This window comes from Anomaloglossus baeobatrachus, unplaced genomic scaffold, assembly GCF_048569485.1.
Source record: "Anomaloglossus baeobatrachus isolate aAnoBae1 unplaced genomic scaffold, aAnoBae1.hap1 Scaffold_3124, whole genome shotgun sequence".
Lineage (NCBI taxonomy): Eukaryota > Metazoa > Chordata > Amphibia > Anura > Aromobatidae > Anomaloglossus > Anomaloglossus baeobatrachus.
In genome coordinates, this window is record NW_027442533.1 from 93,613 (window position 1) to 104,356 (window position 10,744).

Sequence of the window (10,744 nt, forward strand, 5' to 3'; positions counted from 1 at the left end):
AAGTGGGACAGCTCCTTCCCCTACAACTGGACGGCGCCATGGTTCTACGGAGACGTGGTTCGGTTTGTGAGGGAACACCAACTGGAGGGACTCAAGCCTGATTTGTGGAAGCCAAAGACTATCCACAAACTCATCAGAGCCAAGGACGAAATGGAGAACATTCCAGGACTTCATCACGACACACTGGAGACTGTTTGGACAAACGTGTCATCGGCTGGATTGACCAACGGGCACAAGGACTTGTCATGGATGGCGATACAGGGCGGACTGCCCGTCCGGTCATTCATGCACGCCCGGAACCTGTGCAAAACCCGGTACTGCCCAAGGTGCCCCTTCGTGGAGGAAACATCGCTGCACGCCTTTTGGGACTGCCGTTTCGCACAGCGCCTGTTGGTTGCCCTGGAGGATGACCTGAGGAACTCCGTCCCCAGAGGGAGCCTATCGTACCATTCCGTACTTTATGGACTCTTCCCTGGGACTCACACCGTTGGAGCCATCCAGGAGGCTTGGCGCCTTATGAACTGCTTTAAGGACGCTATTTGGGTCGCCAGGAACCGGCTCATCTTGAAGAGGGAGAGGATGTCTATCCAGGATTGCCGCAGGCTGATCCACAGCCTGCTCAGAGACTATTCCATCATGGACAGTCCGGACGACAGCGCCGAGGAGGAGGTTTAGACCTCTTCCATGCCCCCTCCCTCCTTTTCCCGTTATGTGCGTCTTTCAATAAAGCTTCGGACCTGTGATTTCCCCACCCTATCCCCCTTTTCCCCTACCCCCATCCCCCAATCGCCGGTTCGTCGTTATTTATGGTCTAACTTTTTCTTTCAGCTTGAGTGTTATGGATAAGCATAGGAGTGTGATGTATAGTTTAGTGCGTCGTACTCTATGGCTATGTAAGAAGGATTGTATAGTTCTGTGTGTACGGGGCTGCGGCACTGTACACGGTTTGTTACCTTTTTGTGAGTAGTGCATGATAATAAAGATGCTGTTAAATCAAAAAATCTGTTCTTATCAGTTTAATATCTGATACGTCCCCTATCTGGGGACCATATATTAAATGGATTTTTAGAACAGGGAGATGGAAAAAGAGCTTGCTCTGTCCACTCCACGCATTGACCTGGTATTGCAGTACCTCCAGGAACGGTGCACCCCTTCTTAACCCAGTTTCCAAAAGCAGAACTCAATTCACCTGATTCATATTAGCCCGATTTAATGAATTGGAAGAAAGCATACGTCTTCATATGCACCTCAATTTGGCCCATTCACTTTTCACACTTCCTCCTTTTGTTTTTTATCTTTCACACTTTTGACTTTCTTTATTCATCCAAATAGCAAACTCATCACCACTCAACCTGACCAACTCGGCTATGTCCCCGTGCTGCAGTTCTCTGTCTTATCTAGATCATTTGCAATTGAATGGAATAGATCCCTTTTGGACAAAGTGGATTCACCTGCTGCTGCAGTGACCACAGGTGTGATAACATCTAGAATTGGCATCTGGTGCGATCTCTCCGCTTCCACTCCAAAGAAAGTTACCTGTTTATTCCTATCATGCATTGGTTTTTGGGGTTTTCTTTGAGTAATGATGATCTCTTTAGTAGTCTGTTGGCGCCCTCTCCTGGAGGAATAGTTTGCTTGCTCTTGGACATTCTAAAAGAGAGGTCATGATAGACATTGAGCTTCTGAGCTCAATTGGGGACAGTCATGGGTGATGAATGTTTGCAACCTACTGCGAAGCCTCATACCGCAATATAAGGAACGTCAAATACTAAGAAAGGGCGGCCTATGAAAGAATTACTACTTTCAATAAGTACACTTAAACGGCTAATTGGGAATAGAAAAACTGTAAAAAGCCCTCTGAGAAAGCCCCCCTCTAACCTTTGATAGTAAGCTTTTCTGTAGTCTGCCTGTTGATGTATTTTCCGTTTGAACTGTGCACAACATGAAGAGACGGAACACTGGCGGCTTGTCACAATGCCCCCCGATGACATCACAATAGCGCTGCTGCCTAGAAAACAAGCTGCGCAGAAGAAGTTGTTCTTTGGGTGGGAGGGTGGGCTAGTGGAAGGAGGGGGCAATCTCTTTTTTTCCCGGGTGGTAGGGGGATGACAGGAGAAGGGAAGCGGGTGGTGAGAAAGGTACAGAGGGCAGGGTTTGGGGGCTGGGAAGGAAAGGGAAAAGATTAGGGTTTGGGGATGATGAAAGGGCTTTCTACGGGTAAGGATGGCAAAGGGTGGCAGTGACGGAAAGTCAGGCAACCTGTCCTGTCCGTCTTTTTGTATCGTGAATTGGAAAGACTGCAAGGGGGAGGGGAGTTGCTTGCGCCCTAAAGGAGGAGTTATTCAGATTCATTGCAGTGGGCGGCGGCTGCAAAACGCACCATTCTTCTTGTTTTGGCTCTGCAAAGCAGCCTTTTCAAGGGTTGGCTTGGGTGACAAAATGTCTTGTGTAGGCGTGGGTTTGTCTCCCTCTCGCTCTCTCTCCCTAAGATGTGTCCGGCATAGGCCAGGGTGCCACTCGAGGCCCAAACCAATTCTGGTTATCGCTTCTCGGCCTTTTGGCTAAGATCAAGTGTAGTATCTGTTCTTATCAGTTTAATATCTGATACGTCCCCTATCTGGGGACCATATATTAAATGGATTTTTAGAACAGGGAGATGGAAAAAGAGCTTGCTCTGTCCACTCCACGCATTGACCTGGTATTGCAGTACCTCCAGGAACGGTGCACCCCTTCTTAACCCAGTTTCCAAAAGCAGAACTCAATTCACCTGATTCATATTAGCCCGATTTAATGAATTGGAAGAAAGCATACGTCTTCATATGCACCTCAATTTGGCCCATTCACTTTTCACACTTCCTCCTTTTGTTTTTTATCTTTCACACTTTTGACTTTCTTTATTCATCCAAATAGCAAACTCATCACCACTCAACCTGACCAACTCGGCTATGTCCCCGTGCTGCAGTTCTCTGTCTTATCTAGATCATTTGCAATTGAATGGAATAGATCCCTTTTGGACAAAGTGGATTCACCTGCTGCTGCAGTGACCACAGGTGTGATAACATCTAGAATTGGCATCTGGTGCGATCTCTCCGCTTCCACTCCAAAGAAAGTTACCTGTTTATTCCTATCATGCATTGGTTTTTGGGGTTTTCTTTGAGTAATGATGATCTCTTTAGTAGTCTGTTGGCGCCCTCTCCTGGAGGAATAGTTTGCTTGCTCTTGGACATTCTAAAAGAGAGGTCATGATAGACATTGAGCTTCTGAGCTCAATTGGGGACAGTCATGGGTGATGAATGTTTGCAACCTACTGCGAAGCCTCATACCGCAATATAAGGAACGTCAAATACTAAGAAAGGGCGGCCTATGAAAGAATTACTACTTTCAATAAGTACACTTAAACGGCTAATTGGGAATAGAAAAACTGTAAAAAGCCCTCTGAGAAAGCCCCCCTCTAACCTTTGATAGTAAGCTTTTCTGTAGTCTGCCTGTTGATGTATTTTCCGTTTGAACTGTGCACAACATGAAGAGACGGAACACTGGCGGCTTGTCACAATGCCCCCCGATGACATCACAATAGCGCTGCTGCCTAGAAAACAAGCTGCGCAGAAGAAGTTGTTCTTTGGGTGGGAGGGTGGGCTAGTGGAAGGAGGGGGCAATCTCTTTTTTTCCCGGGTGGTAGGGGGATGACAGGAGAAGGGAAGCGGGTGGTGAGAAAGGTACAGAGGGCAGGGTTTGGGGGCTGGGAAGGAAAGGGAAAAGATTAGGGTTTGGGGATGATGAAAGGGCTTTCTACGGGTAAGGATGGCAAAGGGTGGCAGTGACGGAAAGTCAGGCAACCTGTCCTGTCCGTCTTTTTGTATCGTGAATTGGAAAGACTGCAAGGGGGAGGGGAGTTGCTTGCGCCCTAAAGGAGGAGTTATTCAGATTCATTGCAGTGGGCGGCGGCTGCAAAACGCACCATTCTTCTTGTTTTGGCTCTGCAAAGCAGCCTTTTCAAGGGTTGGCTTGGGTGACAAAATGTCTTGTGTAGGCGTGGGTTTGTCTCCCTCTCGCTCTCTCTCCCTAAGATGTGTCCGGCATAGGCCAGGGTGCCACTCGAGGCCCAAACCAATTCTGGTTATCGCTTCTCGGCCTTTTGGCTAAGATCAAGTGTAGTGTTGTTCGAAGAGGTGGTTTAAGCTCCAGGCCACCTTAGTACAATGATACAATGCACACTGGAAGGTTGCGCTTGCTAGTACTCTGGGTGGATAGTATATTCATCTAGAGGAAAACATGGCCCTACCAGGATCGAGGCTATTAGACTGAGTAAGGGTGGGGGGCTATGGTACAACGTGCCCCAGGACTGACGACCCTGGAGTGAGTCTGAGCTTGCTGGCTTGGGACCCCGGCAAGCCTTGGGCTCTGTAGCACACCGTACCTTGCCTTTTCATACTTTTTGAGCATATTACCCTATCCCGGCCTTCTGGCTAGGAAGGGAAATTTTTATAATCCCGGTCGGAGGTCTGGTCAGCTTTGGGCTGAGAAACTAACACCCGGTTGGAGGTCTGGGTCAGCTTCGGCTGAGAAACCAACACCCGGTTGGAGGTCTGGGTCAGCTTCGGCTGAGAAACCAACACCCGGTTGGAGGTCCGGTTAGCCTTGGGCTGAGAAACCAACACCGGTTGACGGTCCGGGCAGTTTCGGCTGCGAAACCAACAACTAGTAGCTCTCTACTCCACTTGGGTAAGATGCCTGGGTGGACGCTGGGAGCAACGACAAGGCTCAACCAGGCTTCGGCTTGGGGGAGCACCGAAGATCCCTGACCCTTGCTGTGGCCTTCTGGCTCGGAGGGACGGGGTTGATTTTTGGGGACCCTCTCCTCACGGTGGGGTCCACACGAATCCTAGCCTTTGCACTGTTTTTGGTGTGACTTCGGTCATGCATTTTTTGTGGTGCTTTGGAAAGCTTCATTAAATCAAAAAATCTGTTCTTATCAGTTTAATATCTGATACGTCCCCTATCTGGGGACCATATATTAAATGGATTTTTAGAACAGGGAGATGGAAAAAGAGCTTGCTCTGTCCACTCCACGCATTGACCTGGTATTGCAGTACCTCCAGGAACGGTGCACCCCTTCTTAACCCAGTTTCCAAAAGCAGAACTCAATTCACCTGATTCATATTAGCCCGATTTAATGAATTGGAAGAAAGCATACGTCTTCATATGCACCTCAATTTGGCCCATTCACTTTTCACACTTCCTCCTTTTGTTTTTTATCTTTCACACTTTTGACTTTCTTTATTCATCCAAATAGCAAACTCATCACCACTCAACCTGACCAACTCGGCTATGTCCCCGTGCTGCAGTTCTCTGTCTTATCTAGATCATTTGCAATTGAATGGAATAGATCCCTTTTGGACAAAGTGGATTCACCTGCTGCTGCAGTGACCACAGGTGTGATAACATCTAGAATTGGCATCTGGTGCGATCTCTCCGCTTCCACTCCAAAGAAAGTTACCTGTTTATTCCTATCATGCATTGGTTTTTGGGGTTTTCTTTGAGTAATGATGATCTCTTTAGTAGTCTGTTGGCGCCCTCTCCTGGAGGAATAGTTTGCTTGCTCTTGGACATTCTAAAAGAGAGGTCATGATAGACATTGAGCTTCTGAGCTCAATTGGGGACAGTCATGGGTGATGAATGTTTGCAACCTACTGCGAAGCCTCATACCGCAATATAAGGAACGTCAAATACTAAGAAAGGGCGGCCTATGAAAGAATTACTACTTTCAATAAGTACACTTAAACGGCTAATTGGGAATAGAAAAACTGTAAAAAGCCCTCTGAGAAAGCCCCCCTCTAACCTTTGATAGTAAGCTTTTCTGTAGTCTGCCTGTTGATGTATTTTCCGTTTGAACTGTGCACAACATGAAGAGACGGAACACTGGCGGCTTGTCACAATGCCCCCCGATGACATCACAATAGCGCTGCTGCCTAGAAAACAAGCTGCGCAGAAGAAGTTGTTCTTTGGGTGGGAGGGTGGGCTAGTGGAAGGAGGGGGCAATCTCTTTTTTTCCCGGGTGGTAGGGGGATGACAGGAGAAGGGAAGCGGGTGGTGAGAAAGGTACAGAGGGCAGGGTTTGGGGGCTGGGAAGGAAAGGGAAAAGATTAGGGTTTGGGGATGATGAAAGGGCTTTCTACGGGTAAGGATGGCAAAGGGTGGCAGTGACGGAAAGTCAGGCAACCTGTCCTGTCCGTCTTTTTGTATCGTGAATTGGAAAGACTGCAAGGGGGAGGGGAGTTGCTTGCGCCCTAAAGGAGGAGTTATTCAGATTCATTGCAGTGGGCGGCGGCTGCAAAACGCACCATTCTTCTTGTTTTGGCTCTGCAAAGCAGCCTTTTCAAGGGTTGGCTTGGGTGACAAAATGTCTTGTGTAGGCGTGGGTTTGTCTCCCTCTCGCTCTCTCTCCCTAAGATGTGTCCGGCATAGGCCAGGGTGCCACTCGAGGCCCAAACCAATTCTGGTTATCGCTTCTCGGCCTTTTGGCTAAGATCAAGTGTAGTATCTGTTCTTATCAGTTTAATATCTGATACGTCCCCTATCTGGGGACCATATATTAAATGGATTTTTAGAACAGGGAGATGGAAAAAGAGCTTGCTCTGTCCACTCCACGCATTGACCTGGTATTGCAGTACCTCCAGGAACGGTGCACCCCTTCTTAACCCAGTTTCCAAAAGCAGAACTCAATTCACCTGATTCATATTAGCCCGATTTAATGAATTGGAAGAAAGCATACGTCTTCATATGCACCTCAATTTGGCCCATTCACTTTTCACACTTCCTCCTTTTGTTTTTTATCTTTCACACTTTTGACTTTCTTTATTCATCCAAATAGCAAACTCATCACCACTCAACCTGACCAACTCGGCTATGTCCCCGTGCTGCAGTTCTCTGTCTTATCTAGATCATTTGCAATTGAATGGAATAGATCCCTTTTGGACAAAGTGGATTCACCTGCTGCTGCAGTGACCACAGGTGTGATAACATCTAGAATTGGCATCTGGTGCGATCTCTCCGCTTCCACTCCAAAGAAAGTTACCTGTTTATTCCTATCATGCATTGGTTTTTGGGGTTTTCTTTGAGTAATGATGATCTCTTTAGTAGTCTGTTGGCGCCCTCTCCTGGAGGAATAGTTTGCTTGCTCTTGGACATTCTAAAAGAGAGGTCATGATAGACATTGAGCTTCTGAGCTCAATTGGGGACAGTCATGGGTGATGAATGTTTGCAACCTACTGCGAAGCCTCATACCGCAATATAAGGAACGTCAAATACTAAGAAAGGGCGGCCTATGAAAGAATTACTACTTTCAATAAGTACACTTAAACGGCTAATTGGGAATAGAAAAACTGTAAAAAGCCCTCTGAGAAAGCCCCCCTCTAACCTTTGATAGTAAGCTTTTCTGTAGTCTGCCTGTTGATGTATTTTCCGTTTGAACTGTGCACAACATGAAGAGACGGAACACTGGCGGCTTGTCACAATGCCCCCCGATGACATCACAATAGCGCTGCTGCCTAGAAAACAAGCTGCGCAGAAGAAGTTGTTCTTTGGGTGGGAGGGTGGGCTAGTGGAAGGAGGGGGCAATCTCTTTTTTTCCCGGGTGGTAGGGGGATGACAGGAGAAGGGAAGCGGGTGGTGAGAAAGGTACAGAGGGCAGGGTTTGGGGGCTGGGAAGGAAAGGGAAAAGATTAGGGTTTGGGGATGATGAAAGGGCTTTCTACGGGTAAGGATGGCAAAGGGTGGCAGTGACGGAAAGTCAGGCAACCTGTCCTGTCCGTCTTTTTGTATCGTGAATTGGAAAGACTGCAAGGGGGAGGGGAGTTGCTTGCGCCCTAAAGGAGGAGTTATTCAGATTCATTGCAGTGGGCGGCGGCTGCAAAACGCACCATTCTTCTTGTTTTGGCTCTGCAAAGCAGCCTTTTCAAGGGTTGGCTTGGGTGACAAAATGTCTTGTGTAGGCGTGGGTTTGTCTCCCTCTCGCTCTCTCTCCCTAAGATGTGTCCGGCATAGGCCAGGGTGCCACTCGAGGCCCAAACCAATTCTGGTTATCGCTTCTCGGCCTTTTGGCTAAGATCAAGTGTAGTATCTGTTCTTATCAGTTTAATATCTGATACGTCCCCTATCTGGGGACCATATATTAAATGGATTTTTAGAACAGGGAGATGGAAAAAGAGCTTGCTCTGTCCACTCCACGCATTGACCTGGTATTGCAGTACCTCCAGGAACGGTGCACCCCTTCTTAACCCAGTTTCCAAAAGCAGAACTCAATTCACCTGATTCATATTAGCCCGATTTAATGAATTGGAAGAAAGCATACGTCTTCATATGCACCTCAATTTGGCCCATTCACTTTTCACACTTCCTCCTTTTGTTTTTTATCTTTCACACTTTTGACTTTCTTTATTCATCCAAATAGCAAACTCATCACCACTCAACCTGACCAACTCGGCTATGTCCCCGTGCTGCAGTTCTCTGTCTTATCTAGATCATTTGCAATTGAATGGAATAGATCCCTTTTGGACAAAGTGGATTCACCTGCTGCTGCAGTGACCACAGGTGTGATAACATCTAGAATTGGCATCTGGTGCGATCTCTCCGCTTCCACTCCAAAGAAAGTTACCTGTTTATTCCTATCATGCATTGGTTTTTGGGGTTTTCTTTGAGTAATGATGATCTCTTTAGTAGTCTGTTGGCGCCCTCTCCTGGAGGAATAGTTTGCTTGCTCTTGGACATTCTAAAAGAGAGGTCATGATAGACATTGAGCTTCTGAGCTCAATTGGGGACAGTCATGGGTGATGAATGTTTGCAACCTACTGCGAAGCCTCATACCGCAATATAAGGAACGTCAAATACTAAGAAAGGGCGGCCTATGAAAGAATTACTACTTTCAATAAGTACACTTAAACGGCTAATTGGGAATAGAAAAACTGTAAAAAGCCCTCTGAGAAAGCCCCCCTCTAACCTTTGATAGTAAGCTTTTCTGTAGTCTGCCTGTTGATGTATTTTCCGTTTGAACTGTGCACAACATGAAGAGACGGAACACTGGCGGCTTGTCACAATGCCCCCCGATGACATCACAATAGCGCTGCTGCCTAGAAAACAAGCTGCGCAGAAGAAGTTGTTCTTTGGGTGGGAGGGTGGGCTAGTGGAAGGAGGGGGCAATCTCTTTTTTTCCCGGGTGGTAGGGGGATGACAGGAGAAGGGAAGCGGGTGGTGAGAAAGGTACAGAGGGCAGGGTTTGGGGGCTGGGAAGGAAAGGGAAAAGATTAGGGTTTGGGGATGATGAAAGGGCTTTCTACGGGTAAGGATGGCAAAGGGTGGCAGTGACGGAAAGTCAGGCAACCTGTCCTGTCCGTCTTTTTGTATCGTGAATTGGAAAGACTGCAAGGGGGAGGGGAGTTGCTTGCGCCCTAAAGGAGGAGTTATTCAGATTCATTGCAGTGGGCGGCGGCTGCAAAACGCACCATTCTTCTTGTTTTGGCTCTGCAAAGCAGCCTTTTCAAGGGTTGGCTTGGGTGACAAAATGTCTTGTGTAGGCGTGGGTTTGTCTCCCTCTCGCTCTCTCTCCCTAAGATGTGTCCGGCATAGGCCAGGGTGCCACTCGAGGCCCAAACCAATTCTGGTTATCGCTTCTCGGCCTTTTGGCTAAGATCAAGTGTAGTATCTGTTCTTATCAGTTTAATATCTGATACGTCCCCTATCTGGGGACCATATATTAAATGGATTTTTAGAACAGGGAGATGGAAAAAGAGCTTGCTCTGTCCACTCCACGCATTGACCTGGTATTGCAGTACCTCCAGGAACGGTGCACCCCTTCTTAACCCAGTTTCCAAAAGCAGAACTCAATTCACCTGATTCATATTAGCCCGATTTAATGAATTGGAAGAAAGCATACGTCTTCATATGCACCTCAATTTGGCCCATTCACTTTTCACACTTCCTCCTTTTGTTTTTTATCTTTCACACTTTTGACTTTCTTTATTCATCCAAATAGCAAACTCATCACCACTCAACCTGACCAACTCGGCTATGTCCCCGTGCTGCAGTTCTCTGTCTTATCTAGATCATTTGCAATTGAATGGAATAGATCCCTTTTGGACAAAGTGGATTCACCTGCTGCTGCAGTGACCACAGGTGTGATAACATCTAGAATTGGCATCTGGTGCGATCTCTCCGCTTCCACTCCAAAGAAAGTTACCTGTTTATTCCTATCATGCATTGGTTTTTGGGGTTTTCTTTGAGTAATGATGATCTCTTTAGTAGTCTGTTGGCGCCCTCTCCTGGAGGAATAGTTTGCTTGCTCTTGGACATTCTAAAAGAGAGGTCATGATAGACATTGAGCTTCTGAGCTCAATTGGGGACAGTCATGGGTGATGAATGTTTGCAACCTACTGCGAAGCCTCATACCGCAATATAAGGAACGTCAAATACTAAGAAAGGGCGGCCTATGAAAGAATTACTACTTTCAATAAGTACACTTAAACGGCTAATTGGGAATAGAAAAACTGTAAAAAGCCCTCTGAGAAAGCCCCCCTCTAACCTTTGATAGTAAGCTTTTCTGTAGTCTGCCTGTTGATGTATTTTCCGTTTGAACTGTGCACAACATGAAGAGACGGAACACTGGCGGCTTGTCACAATGCCCCCCGATGACATCACAATAGCGCTGCTGCCTAGAAAACAAGCTGCGCAGAAGAAGTTGTTCTTTGGGTGG

At 47.1% G+C, this 10,744-nt stretch overlaps 5 non-coding genes and 1 pseudogene across 5 annotated transcripts; all 6 read left to right on the top strand.

Moving 5' to 3' along the window:
• The first annotated feature begins 949 nt into the window (after positions 1–949).
• On the top strand, positions 950–1,154 carry LOC142268974 (U2 spliceosomal RNA; annotated as a pseudogene).
• A 1,387-nt stretch (positions 1,155–2,541) lies between these two features.
• Positions 2,542–2,732, top strand: LOC142268968 (U2 spliceosomal RNA). The gene has a single exon (XR_012734539.1). It is a non-coding gene; the product is annotated as a U2 spliceosomal RNA (small nuclear RNA).
• Positions 2,733–4,921: 2,189 nt separating this feature from the next.
• On the top strand, positions 4,922–5,115 carry LOC142268977 (U2 spliceosomal RNA). The gene has a single exon (XR_012734546.1). It is a non-coding gene; the product is annotated as a U2 spliceosomal RNA (small nuclear RNA).
• Positions 5,116–6,502: 1,387 nt separating this feature from the next.
• On the top strand, positions 6,503–6,693 carry LOC142268969 (U2 spliceosomal RNA). Its single transcript, XR_012734540.1, has one exon. It is a non-coding gene; the product is annotated as a U2 spliceosomal RNA (small nuclear RNA).
• A 1,387-nt stretch (positions 6,694–8,080) lies between these two features.
• Positions 8,081–8,271, top strand: LOC142268970 (U2 spliceosomal RNA). Its single transcript, XR_012734541.1, has one exon. It is a non-coding gene; the product is annotated as a U2 spliceosomal RNA (small nuclear RNA).
• A 1,387-nt stretch (positions 8,272–9,658) lies between these two features.
• On the top strand, positions 9,659–9,849 carry LOC142268972 (U2 spliceosomal RNA). The gene has a single exon (XR_012734542.1). It is a non-coding gene; the product is annotated as a U2 spliceosomal RNA (small nuclear RNA).
• Positions 9,850–10,744: the final 895 nt, after the last annotated feature.